Source organism: Solanum lycopersicum, chromosome 1 (genome assembly GCF_036512215.1).
Source record: "Solanum lycopersicum chromosome 1, SLM_r2.1".
Taxonomy (NCBI): domain Eukaryota; kingdom Viridiplantae; phylum Streptophyta; class Magnoliopsida; order Solanales; family Solanaceae; genus Solanum; species Solanum lycopersicum.
This window is the reverse complement of record NC_090800.1, coordinates 17118890-17132455: the sequence shown is the minus strand read 5'-3', so window position 1 is coordinate 17132455 and position 13566 is coordinate 17118890. Positions and strand designations below refer to the sequence as shown.

At 29.9% G+C, this 13566-nt stretch overlaps 1 long non-coding RNA gene across 1 annotated transcript; it reads right to left on the bottom strand.

The window, feature by feature from the left end:
- Positions 1-6949: 6949 nt before the first annotated feature.
- LOC109119860 (uncharacterized) lies at positions 6950-11525 on the bottom strand. The gene is made up of 2 exons (XR_002027411.3): positions 11305-11525; positions 6950-7245 (listed from the first exon to the last, which is right to left on the bottom strand). It is a non-coding gene; the product is annotated as an uncharacterized lncRNA (long non-coding RNA).
- Positions 11526-13566: the final 2041 nt, after the last annotated feature.

Here is a 13566-nt window from a genome sequence, read left to right as displayed (position 1 = left end):
TTTATCAAGTTTACACTCTTACAAGCCTTGAAGTAGAGGGTGTTATAGACACCAAAAATTTGTGGAGCTCTATAAGATGATACACTTCCTCAAGAAAAGTATGACAATTTGGAAAGTCACCATTAGTGGGAACATCCTCTCGAACGAGGTCAACACGTTTGTAGCTTAGGACAAGTATACCTTGGGTTTCAGCATCATTGATGTCAATGTACGCAAATCATGGTGTAAACATTTGGATGGGTGAGTTTTCGTTTTTGTCCTATATTTGTACATAGACTATGGTTCAGGGAGGTCAAAACAAAGTGACACTTTGCATTAAGTATATGAACAATAATAACTCATGCACAACCACTGCGAGACACAATGCTAACAAGTTTTCTTTTATGTCATATATATTTACATAAGCTATAGTTGTTTCAATCCAAGTGACACTTTGCATTAGGTATGTGGACTATGATAACTAATATAAAGCCACTGCATTATCCAATGCTAAGTATTTAAGTGTAAAACTAAGCAAAATTTTAGTGAATACTAAAGATTGCAAAATATTGATAATACTAATATAAAAATTTTACACTATTAGGAATTATGTATGTGGAAATTAAGTTAAAGGATGTTGGCAAAAAAAAAATTGATAAAATCAATAACTGCATGTAAATTCTATGCTAGTTGGGGTCAACTCTATTGATTTTTTGGATCAGGGGGAATGGATGTATGGTAACATGTGTAAGTTATACTTCCAATACCCTAACTACCTTAATCTAAAATAAAATCATGAATACATAAAACTCTACAGATGGGAGTTGCAACAAAACTAAATTGATATCTACCTAGAACAATAGCGTTAATGAAACATAATAAAAAGGCAATTCAACATATTCTTCACTAGTGGAAATTCCTTTTGCATCAGAAATTTAATTTTTTATCATTCAATCAAAACATTACTTGGTCATAAAGGAAGTAAGCTGAGAACTATGAGGTATCAAGCAGAATTTTCAGTGTTGCTAAAATCTAAGTGATCCCTTTTATATATGCCTTGAAGGATAGACTTACCTAACATAACAATCAAGAAATAGCGATATATGGTTTAGAAATAGAAAGAAAGATAGAGAAGTGAACCATAATCAAGCAAACAAAGTATTATATACTGTCGAGAAACATAAATAAAGACAGAGATTTAGAAGTAAAAAAGAACGGTCTAGCAGCTAAAAGAAATTGAATTCATACAAGTGAAGCCTTACATAAGCAATCAAGAGGTTCATTTGGACACATATGAAGGTTTCTTTAAACTCGCAAAGAAGCCTAAACATCAAATGTTTTTCCAAAAACCACCTCCTAAAATTAACCCTAGTTTATACTATTTATAATAGTAGATGAACGAACCTAAGCTAGTTACAATAATACCCTTGATCTAAAACTAAGAAAATTTTTAGCTGATTAATAATTTAAAATTTAGGAACACCATACGGAACGAGCTCAACACACCTTATACCTTAGGATAAGTTTAAATTGGGTTTTCAATATCATCGCAGTTTATGTGTGCAAATCATAGTCATTCTAATTACCAAACTTCTAGTATTAAATGTCTCAACATTCAAATAGGTTACACAAATAATTTAATATAGATAAATGATTATGAATTTTCTTTTATGTCCTATATTTTTACATAGGCTATGGATCACTGCTGCCCAAGCAAATTTTACATTAGGTAAATGGACAATAATAACTCCTGCACACCCATTGCAACATACATTGCTAATATGTTTTCGTTTATAGCCTATATATATTTTAAATAAGATATGGACCACTGTGGTCCAAGCTAACTTACATTTTGAATTGGATATCTAGACAATAATAACTCCTGCACACCACTGCAACACCCAATGCAAAGTACTTCAACGCCAAACTAACAAGTTTATGTGATCAAAGCTAGCACTATATTTATTATACTAGTATAAAAGGCTTACATTATTATGCATTATGTGAAAATTATGAGAAAGGAATTTGTCAAGAAAATATTGACATAAAAAACAACTACGTGTAAATTCAAAGCTAGTTGGAATAGATTATCTTAGTTTTTTAGATGAGGCCAACGAGGAATGGATGTATAGGTGAGATTTATACGATATACTTTCAATCCCATAATACCTTGACCTAATAATTGGATTATGAATACATAAAGATCTTCAGATATTAGAGGTGCATAAAAATTCACTGAATACCTACCTAGAGTAGTAGGGTTCATGGAACATAATAGAAAGGCAATACAATATATTGTCCATACAGGAAAATTCTTTTTGCATAATAATAATAATTTTTATCATAAAATCAAAACATTACCTGGTCGGAAGTGAGTACAATTTCCAATAGTTGAAAAAAAACGTAGTGATTTGTTTTTTTATGCTTTGAAGGATAGACTTACCTACTATATACCACAATCAAGCAAGTAAGATATATGATTTAGAAAAAAGAAAGGAAGAGGGAAAGATATCAATGAATGTAATTCTAGATGCAAAAAGAATAAAGTGAACTAAAATCAAACCAATAATATATATTATCATGAAATTGAAAGAAAGACAAAGAGATTTAGAAGAAAAAGGACGATCTAGCATCTAAAATACATTTGATGAGTAGAATAAACTCTAAGGGTGAAAAGCAATGGAACCTATACAAGTGAAGACATATCAAGAGGGTCCAATTTACTGATATGAGGTTTCTCCAAACTCACAAAGAAGCCTAAACATCAAATGTTTATTCAAAAACCAACCCCTAAAATAAACCCTAGTTTCTATTATTTAGAATAGTAGATACACTAAGCTAAGGTAGATACAATAATACCCTTGATCCAAAACCAAAGAAAGTCTTGCATATTAATTAGTTAAAATGTAGTCATCTGTTGCTTAAATTTCCATTTTAGTATATTATAGACCGCCCATGATTCATCATTAATCTTATAAGTTCCAAATTACTTCGAATCGAATTGATGGTTTTCATATCCATGATGACTAATCCTTATCCCGTCATGATATATGTAGGACATCACAACATGAATATAGCACTACATATTTTAATCATTAATCTCAAATCACTGAATATATATAAAAAATGAGTAATGACTACATGTGTGAGTTTGAATAGAGTAATTAGCATCTTCTAGGTAAGAAATGGAAGAGTTTCATTTGAATCTCTTATAGCCAATTTTTAAACTCGAATGAAAATTTCAAAAATTATAGAGTAATCTTTTCCAAGAAAAAACACTTTCACCTGGAGAAATAACGAAGAGTTAGATCGGTGATGAAAAAGAGAAGGGAAAATATAGGAGTCACATTACCTTGAATGAGTGACACATCTTGTGTGAGAAGAAGAGAGATGAGAACATTATATTAGAGATCTAGTACAACCCACAAGAGAAGGAGTAGAGTAACGTTCAGTCGTGAGAAAGGAGGCAACACAGTGAGAAGAAATCAAGAGGAAGCTGAAGTTATCATTTATAGATAGGTTTAATGAAAGGTGGTTTTACTCTTATGATATTAGAAATAGATTGTTTTATTTTGGGTTGGGCAAAAATTTTATTTTCTTTTTTTGTTAATTAATAAAATGGACTATACGATCATAAAAATTATTTTCAGAAAAAGGTTTTGGCGGTAATGTAGCAAGTATCAGAATATTGTAAAGGAATGTTAATCATGTAATATTTTCAAAACAATTAAATATTGAATTGTCCAGATTTTCATGAGTTCCTTATATTGTAAATACATTAATACCCCTTTCACAACTACTTACATTCGGATTGTGTCAATCAAATTTCTATCTATTGTGGATAATGATAGCATGGGAGATGTATTAATCACCAAAGATGAAGTAATGCTGAAGAGTTTTCTTGCTCCTCCAAAAATTTGAGAACAATACGAATCAATTTTTTTTTCTCTCAATGAATTTCATGCACAATGACTACCAAAGATGATTTACTCTATAGATATAAAAATTTTATAAGAATTGATGTCCCTCTAACCCTTAAACTTCTATAGTAGAGGAACCTGGTAAACATTGACTTAGAGGTAGAAATACCTTCCTTTCGTTTGAATCACCTTGCATGAAGAATGTGTGAACAAGTAAAAATACATGAAGATTATAGATCAATATCAGGCGTCCTACTTACAAAATATACCTTCTACTTTTTTTCGTAGTTAAAAAAAAATTACGCGCACCAAATTAAGAGGGCACAATATTATCATCTCGAGAAAAATGGTCCACAATTTCTTTCATCATTAGCTACAGGGAACATAGAGAATTCTTACCTTACGTACACTTCAGTCTTCAATATTTACGTATCTTACTTTGTATAGGTAAGACTATTTAATTAAAAAATTGTATAGCAAGTGAAGTGGAGTGAGTCTTTAGTAGAGATGAAGTAAATTTTGAGTTTTTGACCTTTGTTATGTGCATTATGCCCCTTTTTCTCCAATTTTAGTCTGGACATCTGATGCATCTAATACACAAACACAATTTTGCGATAAAATTAGGTATTCTTAGTCATTTCTCTCACAATAATGACTCTAAGTTTAAGCACAATAGAATTTTGAAGAGTTTCATTCGGGTAATAAATAATAAATTTTTTTTATAATCAATAAGAGATCATTAAAGAAATTGACAATTTTAATGTTTGAAAAAAATGTAAGGGTTTTGTCGTGATTTTCTTTCCTTATTTGAAATTTATTTTTTTTCCTTACAGAAAAGTCAAAATATCACCAAAAATGCTTAATTATTTTTAATGAAAATTTAATTTCTTCCATATTTGGATTATTCTTTTCTTCGCGGAAAAGTTTGAAGAGCTATAAATTAAAAATCCCTTTCTTATAGCATAACATAATAGAATCCACGATGTAGTCCTTTGGAGAGTCTTGTTTATGGGGAGATTTTACTATAGTTAACGTCTTATTATCAGGGGAAAATGCATAAGTACCCCCTCAATCTATGCCTGGAATCTCAGAGGCAAACTTATACTTTACAAAGTTCCTATTGCCCCGCTGAACTTATTTTATAAATTATTTTCTACCCCTTTTCGTCCTACGTGGCACTAGTTTAAAAAAATATCAGCACACGCTAAGCCCAGTAGATAGTTCCACGTAGACCAAAAAAGGGTAGAAAGTTGTTTATAAAATAAGCTCAAGAGGGCAATAGGATCTTAATATAGTATAAGTGTGTCTCTGGGATTTCAGGGATAGGTTGAGGGGGTACTTGTGTGTTATCCCTTTTATTAGTTATAATTATGTAGGTCAATTGGACATATCATATAATAATATATTGTCTTTTAGTATAGTTTTATGTGTCGGCTATTTTATAAACATATGATCTACAATTGTAAGAATCTGCATGACACCTAATTACCTTCATATCCTACAAAACATTTTGTGCTAACTAGTTTTGAATAATCTGTAAATCCATACGCTGCTTTATTTTTAGCATAACATAGACCTTTTTGAAAAAAATATAAATATTAGCCCTATTAATGAATATATAATCCATGTTTAGTGATCCTTACACTGTTAATTTGACTTCATAATGAGTTTAAAAGGAAAAAATGACTTTTTGTATTAAACATGATAGGTTCTTCCTTCTTTCTGATTTTATGTAGCACCATTTTATTAATAGTTTTATATTTGAAAATAATCAAGCTATACATTATTTATTTTACTAATAGTGAGACCTTTTATAGACACACAAATATTACAAAGTAATTAAGACCACAAGTTTTACAATTTATTTATTTCATTTAGTGTCAAAGTAATTATGTATTAAAAGATAAAAAGATATGAAGTTCAAAGTTCATCACGTTTCAATTAAGAAAATACTATTTTTTTCATCATAGATTAAAGAGGAAATAATGTCACATGAAACAAAGAAATGGAGTATACCTTTTCAATGTCAGATTTTTAGTTTATAGTTAAAATAGGGATAATGCACAAGTACCCCCTAAACCTATGCTCGAAATCTCAAAGATACAATTATACTATACTAAGGTCCTATTACCCCCTGAATTTATTTTATAAATAATTTTCTACCCCTCTTCGGCCTACGTGGAACTATATTAGTGTGTATTGACATTTTATTAAAACGAGTGTCACGTAGGTCGAAAAGGGGTAAAAAATTATTTAGAATATAAATTCAGGGGGTAATAGGACCTTAGTATAGTATAACTGTGTCTCTGAGATTTCAGACATAGGTTGAGGGGGTACTTATATATTTTCCCATTAAAATACAAATATAAGTATAAGAAACCATAACTTATAGATTAGTAATGTATTTACCTATCTTGGGGAGTCGAGAGTCTAAAAGAAACAATGCGTGCGAGATCTCATCATATCAAGGATTTTTATGAAATCTTTGTTAATATTCATTATTTTATCAGTAGAATTTATCATTACTTTTCTCTTCATGAAACTTTATTCTTTCTTTAGCTTCTTGTTCAAAAAAATTCGGAAACATTTTCCTACATAAACCACAACAGATTTCAATAATTATATTACTTTTTTATTGACAACTTATAATTAAAAAATGTGAATATATAATTTAATCCTCACATTGCTATTAATGAAAATTGTAAACACTTGATAGAAATGAATAATAAAATATGCATTTGAAGAGAGATTATAAATAATTTTACAGATGCTTTGAGAAATAATGATCGTTACATACAAAAAATTGCATGTATGAGAATCTTAGTAGTTATGTTGGTTGACTAGATGAACTTTAAATTTATTGGTTAGGATTTGACTCCTATCTTGTAATTCCATTCTCCATTTTCTCTATCTCTAAAAAGAATTTTATTTTGTCTGTACCAGGGAGCTTCCCTTAGAAGTAACATGGCGTACTTGACCTCACGAAGGTCTTGTACCAACCCATAGATAGACATGATTCATCGCATTGTTATAGGAAATCCAGCGAAAAATTTAAAACATTTGTAACACAATATATGCTAGACTCATCACTTCATACAAACATAAAATAGCCATAATACATAGTTAGACTCTGACTATCTTTTGTCATCGTAGACTCAACTTCAATAGAGTAGAATAGGGACACGACTCTTAACGACATAAATAATAACTAAGCTATTACATATACTTTGAATAATAACTTGACATAGGAAATCCTTGAATCATAATTGCTTTTCTTGAGCTTGGAAACATGTATAAAGCCCTTCACTTTAAGAGGAATCCTCTAGTAATTAATCACCTACACTTACTGTAAAAATATGAAGAAGAATGATATTAGTATAAGAATGCACAAAGTATGACAACCATGCAAAAATATGCCACTTAAAAGGAGGACGTTTAGTTAGAAATCATGCAACATGATTTTTTAAAAGAATCTTCATAAAAATTGGCACATTACACAATATAGTTCATATACTTCATATAGGTATAGACAATATCCATGTTTACACACAAAATCCACATATATTGCATTTAAGCATATCAATCATATTTATAACATTATCTTCTTTTACCTTAATTCATTAAATCCCCAAGTAACCTTGTAGTAACACTTGGTGAAATGCATGAATAGTGTCTTAATCCACTGTCCACACCCAAGCACAACCTTAGGGCATCTCCAACCCTGCCACTATTTTACAGAGTTTTCTATTGTTTCAGACAATCAACTCAAACCCAATTCTCTATTTTTACTCTCTAAAAATAATATTTTTCTCTCTCTTTTTAATGTTATATTATAATTTATATTTCATTCTTATTTATTATTTCATAATTTCAATAATTTCTTATTTATTAAAATAATCACTCTATAGTCTTTATCTAATTATTTTTTTATTTTTTTCAAATTCTTCTTTTAATACAAAATTATATTTTATTGTAAATAACATGAATTATGATAAAAAATTATTTATAATACATATTAATAAACGATTCAAACAAAAGGCAAATCATTAATGAAATATAATTGTATGATAAATTTTGTATGATTATAAAGTTTATTTTAAATCTTACATAAATACTCAACTTTCAAGATTATTACTTTACTCTTATGAGTGTTCTATTAATGTATTACAGAGTTCAAAATAAGCATTTTTTGTGTGTAGCTAAAATTGTGTAAATTAACAATATCATCTTGTATTCAATTATTTTGTGTACTAATTTACTTCCCATATTCCATTTTGAACTATTGAATCAAATATTTTCATACAATTAAAAAAAGTATAATTTTATAGTTTATCACATAACATAAAAAGTAGCTTGTTTGAATTATTATGTTAATTTTGTGCATATTTCATTATGAAATATAATTATTATCTAAATTAAATATCTAAAATAAAAAACAAATAAAAAGACAATAATATGTTTTAGATGTTATGTTATTTAGAAAATAGTGACAAATATTAGAGATTTAATTAATAATTTTATATAATATAATTAACAGTAAAGTAAATTTAAGTCGCATATTTAAAGTGAGATTTTCTTATAAAAAATAGAATAAAAATGATTAATTCGGCGGAAGTAGTATTAATTTGGCGGAAGTAGTAACTTGTTTTATGTTATATTGCACTAGAAAATAATTACAAATGATAAAGATTAAATTAGTAATATAATAGAAATAATATAATAATAATCAAAAAGTAAAATAGAGAGGTAAAAAGTAGTTCTCTAAATTTGGAGAACTAGTATTCACCTCTCTATAATAGAAGAATAGAGAGTTAAATAGAGAGTGATTGGAAAAACTATTATCTATTTTACTCTTCAAATATAGAAAATGGAGAGTAAATTAGAGATGGATTGGAGATGGTCTTAAGGTCACCAAGGTGAACATTCATCTAACCTTCATTAATTTAAAACATAGATATTCATGAAAATATAGCATATCATGAGACACATATTTCACATATGACCCAACATACTTCATAAACCACATAGGAGACACATTTCAAGATAACATACAAGTCAACGCTACCAATAACATGATAATAAGCAATAGTCAACAAATACATGCTTGTACTTTATTTCATTAATACATCATAAGACCTTATTCATAATCTCAATCTAAGCCTACTAGTGCAATCAATGTACATGTAAAGCCCCATAATATCACACATACCAAGTAAACACACAGAGAGACCACAAGCCTTATACTTTGCTCCATTCATCATCATGACAACTATAGTCAACTACATGCATAAGTAGGACCTTCATCATATGGAAAGTAAGACCAGCATCATACATGTAACATAAGACCTCATCATATAGTCTATAAGACCAACATTATGCATCTAAAGTAAGACCTCATCATATAGACACAATAGGAGTCATACTATGCATATTATCATACAAGTAGGTCATTACCATAATTTCATGCATAAAAGGCGTATGCATATACATATAGATATAGCACACCTTCCTAAAACTCCCATTAAGAGCTGCTTGTGCAATGCATAGGTAAAGTCTCATACCCTCACCTACACTAAGCAACTTTCCTTAACTTATCTTAGTTAAGGTTCATTAATTTACTTCCATTTCCCATTTTACTTTAGGGAAACCCTATCCTTAACCGACAATCATACAATGTTAACTAAACATGAAATCTGGTGTCATGACACCCCACATCGAAAGGAGGTTCTCTACTTGCCAAGGTAGAACATAAATATAATGCTAGCATATTAGATGGATCCAATTTCTAGGTCCTATGTGGAAAACAGTGTTAAGGAACTAGGATATATGTCTTGGACCCTCTACATGCCCAATAGCATTAAAGTCCTCATCACATGAGAAATTATAGGGTGAATATCCCTCCAAGGGGAGTCAACACCTCGCATTGTCAAGTTCACTCGGTGATAAGCTAAATTCACTTTTTAAAAACCCTTTATTAATATTAATTTCATAAAATTAAGCTTTACGAGATTAACCTCTCATATGCATAGCTTAAAGGTTATAGATGAGAATTGTCAATTCATAGACCTAACTCATGTGAGAAAACCGTTCGTATGGACATAGCATATTCAAGCATAATCTATTTTAGATTACATTTGAGAACACCTTTCCAAGTACCCTACTTTACTAGATTATAATACATGGTTCATGTATGCATTCATTTTTGTGTGTGTATGTGTTCATATATGCGGAAACCTTTCACATACAACATTTATACACTACACAAATACATACTTCATAAGTATCATATACTTGACATCATAACATATACCTTAATTTCATGTTCATAGCTTAATCATGCATTTATATTCATGTACATAGAGTAATCACCTAGTTAAGATACATTTTCATAGTTTCATGAACATATACTTTACATGCATAGTAATACATAATAGTGCATATGAGAATTATCCTTTCATTAGACACTATGAATCTATCCTACTCATACACATGAATGAAGTGTAAGTGTGTGTACATTTCTCAACATGATCACATAATGACTATCAACACAATATTGAGTCATACACCCTCTAAATATCACAATACACGTTCATGAATAGACCACACACCACATTATAGCATATGAGACAAGACATCTTCAACATTTGAATCTTAGACTCCTAACCATGCTTTAGACAGCACATTTATGTAGGGTTACATAGTTAGGGGGTCATCCATAAATATAATTTCATCAATGATAGACATATATACCATACATAACCCTAGCACCTTCATTCAAACATAGTAGACATTATCAACACCTAAAACATGATACTAGCATTGGAAACTAGACATATAACTTCACATTGTGTGAAAATCATAACCACACATTCACAATACATAAATTTGCCTTCAAGTACATGATCATATCATATAGGGAATGAAAAATGAAGTAAAACCTCCACCATAAGTGGATCATACAAAAAAATGTCATTCAAGGCCAATGCAACTATCAATTTTATACAAAGTAGAGGAAATAGGGAAATCTTACCAATTTTCAAAACTTTGATCATCATTGATAAATTACAAATAATTAACCATGAATTCAAATAGAAAACACTAGAAACAGAAATAATAAAGTAATTGAAACACAATTAATCAAACTAACATTAAGATCATAATGCCCACATTATAGGCTAAATTGAGAAAGTATAAGGATCATGGGTTCTTCATGAAATTGGATTTAAATTCATCATTAAAGCATTAGTAAATAATAAATTAATCATTAGAATTCTTTTGAAATTTATCTGACAATGAACCCATTACTAGATTGAAAGATAAGGATTTGGATCATAGAATCTTCTTTGAAAACCTTTGAAGGAACTTCTTAGATGAATGGTTAAATAAAGATGAAGCATTACCATACCTCATTACATAGAAGGACCATGATAACTTGATGAAGAAAACATGAAAATCTAACCTCTAAGATGTTCTTGAGTTTCATCTCCAATAGAGATTTGTAGAGAGAGTTTCTTTGAGAGGGAGGGATGAAATTTCATGAAGAAATTTGGGAATGGAGTTTTGATGTCATTAACTAATTTAATATACCCAAAAATAGATAAAAATAACAACATAGGGTCTATTTGGTACGTGGGTTGAATTTCCCATTTACCACATTAATGGATGGCGTGCTGTTAGACATTACAGAGCAATGATGCAGCGGAAATATAAAGTGATCGTCATACCTCCAGTCATTGTTAGAGATATAGTCAGAATCTACAATTCTTCTTTTCTTCATATATCTTCTAAGCACTCAAAACCTCACTCTTAAAAGGTATGGAGTTTTTAGAAGTGATATACTTAGGGACCTTTGAACCAAATGACATATTTTCGACTATTCTTCCGTCAAGAAGGATTAAGAGATTATGGGAAGTTACCAATCACTACAGTAGTAGGATAGTGGATTCATTTATTGGGATAATGGGTACTTAACCATTATCCCATTAGGTGGATAATTGATACTTAACCATTATTTCATTAGTGGGATAATGGGTAATTAACCACTTTCCTATTTATGGGATAATGGATAGTTAACTACTTTCCCGTTAATAGGATAATGACTAGTTAATTACATTACCATGAGTGGGATCATGGGTCCATAAAGTGGGACAATGGACCAATCTAATACGGACCATATCAGCATTAACAAAAATGCTAATATTCTCCCACTTGGTCCATATATTCTAATACAATTAATGAAATATAATACATGAATCATGACGATAGTTTCTCTTGTAGTGAGTACTATCTTCCATGTATAACAATGCACTATATATCTAAACTTTAACCAATATAATTAAATAAATAAACTCAATATTAATTCAAGGTCCATACTTTAATGATATTTCTGAAAATAAAGCTAAATGTGCACACAGTTAACGAGAAATATCATATAAAGTAGAACTTGGTAAACATTCAGTGTTACAACAAAATTTTTCATAGTGGAATTCAGTGAAATTGGGACTACATGATCCTTAAATTTTCGTGGTTGCATTTCTTTAGTTAAAGGATCAACTAACATTAATTCAGTGCTAACGTGATCAATGCCGACTTTTTTATTTAAAATGCTCTCTTATGGCAAGATATTTGATGTTGATGTGCTTGCTTCGCCTACGAGTTTTATTGTTCTTAGCCATAAAGACAAAAGTTGAATTGTCACAATATAAACTTAATGGCTTCGATAAAGAGTCGACAATTCCAAGTCCAGAAATAAAACATTTTAACCATAGACCTTGTGAGGTAGCCTCGAAATAAGAAATGAACTCAGCCTCCATATTAGAAGTAGTAACTAGAATTTGTTTTTCACTTCTCCATGAATAACCTCCACCGGCTAAAATAAATATGTATCCTGAAGTTTATTTCCGTGAATTAATACATCCAGCAAAGTCATAATCATAGCAGTCAATGACATCCAAGTAATCTGATCGTTTGTACATAAGCATGTAGTCTTTTGTTCCTTGAAGATATCTTAAGACTTTTTTTGCAGTTGTCCAGTGGTCAAGACCTGGATACTCTGATATCTTCCTAACATTCCAACAACAAATGATATGTCAGGTCTTGTACAAACCTGCGCATACATGAAGCTTCCGACACCACAAGCGTAAGGAATGTCATTCATTTGTTCCCTCTCAAGATCGTTCTTAGGGAACTGATTCAAGTTGAACTTATCACCATTCACGATAGGAGCTACACTTGGTGAACAATCTTTCATTAGGAACCTCTCTTCTATTTTATTCATGTAGGATTCTTGAGATAAGCCTAAGGTACCTTAATGTCTATCTGGATGAATCTTAATACCAATAACATAAGATGCATCACCCATGTCTTTCATATCAAAACTTTTAGAGAGAAATTGTTTCACCTCATGTATAATTCCATCATCATTGCATGAAAGTAAGATATCATCCACATATAGAACATAAATTTCTAGTAATATAAAGTTGAATCTACTGATATGAAAATTTCATGTGAGCTAAATTTTTAATTCAATTAGATTCATATTTATGACAAAATTATCAATTTAGTAGCATGATATTCTATCTTTATGACAAAACTATTAAAATCTCATTCATAATTGTTATGGGTAATTCTAAAAAGTATTTAGTCTTTCATCTTAATTAATTATGCA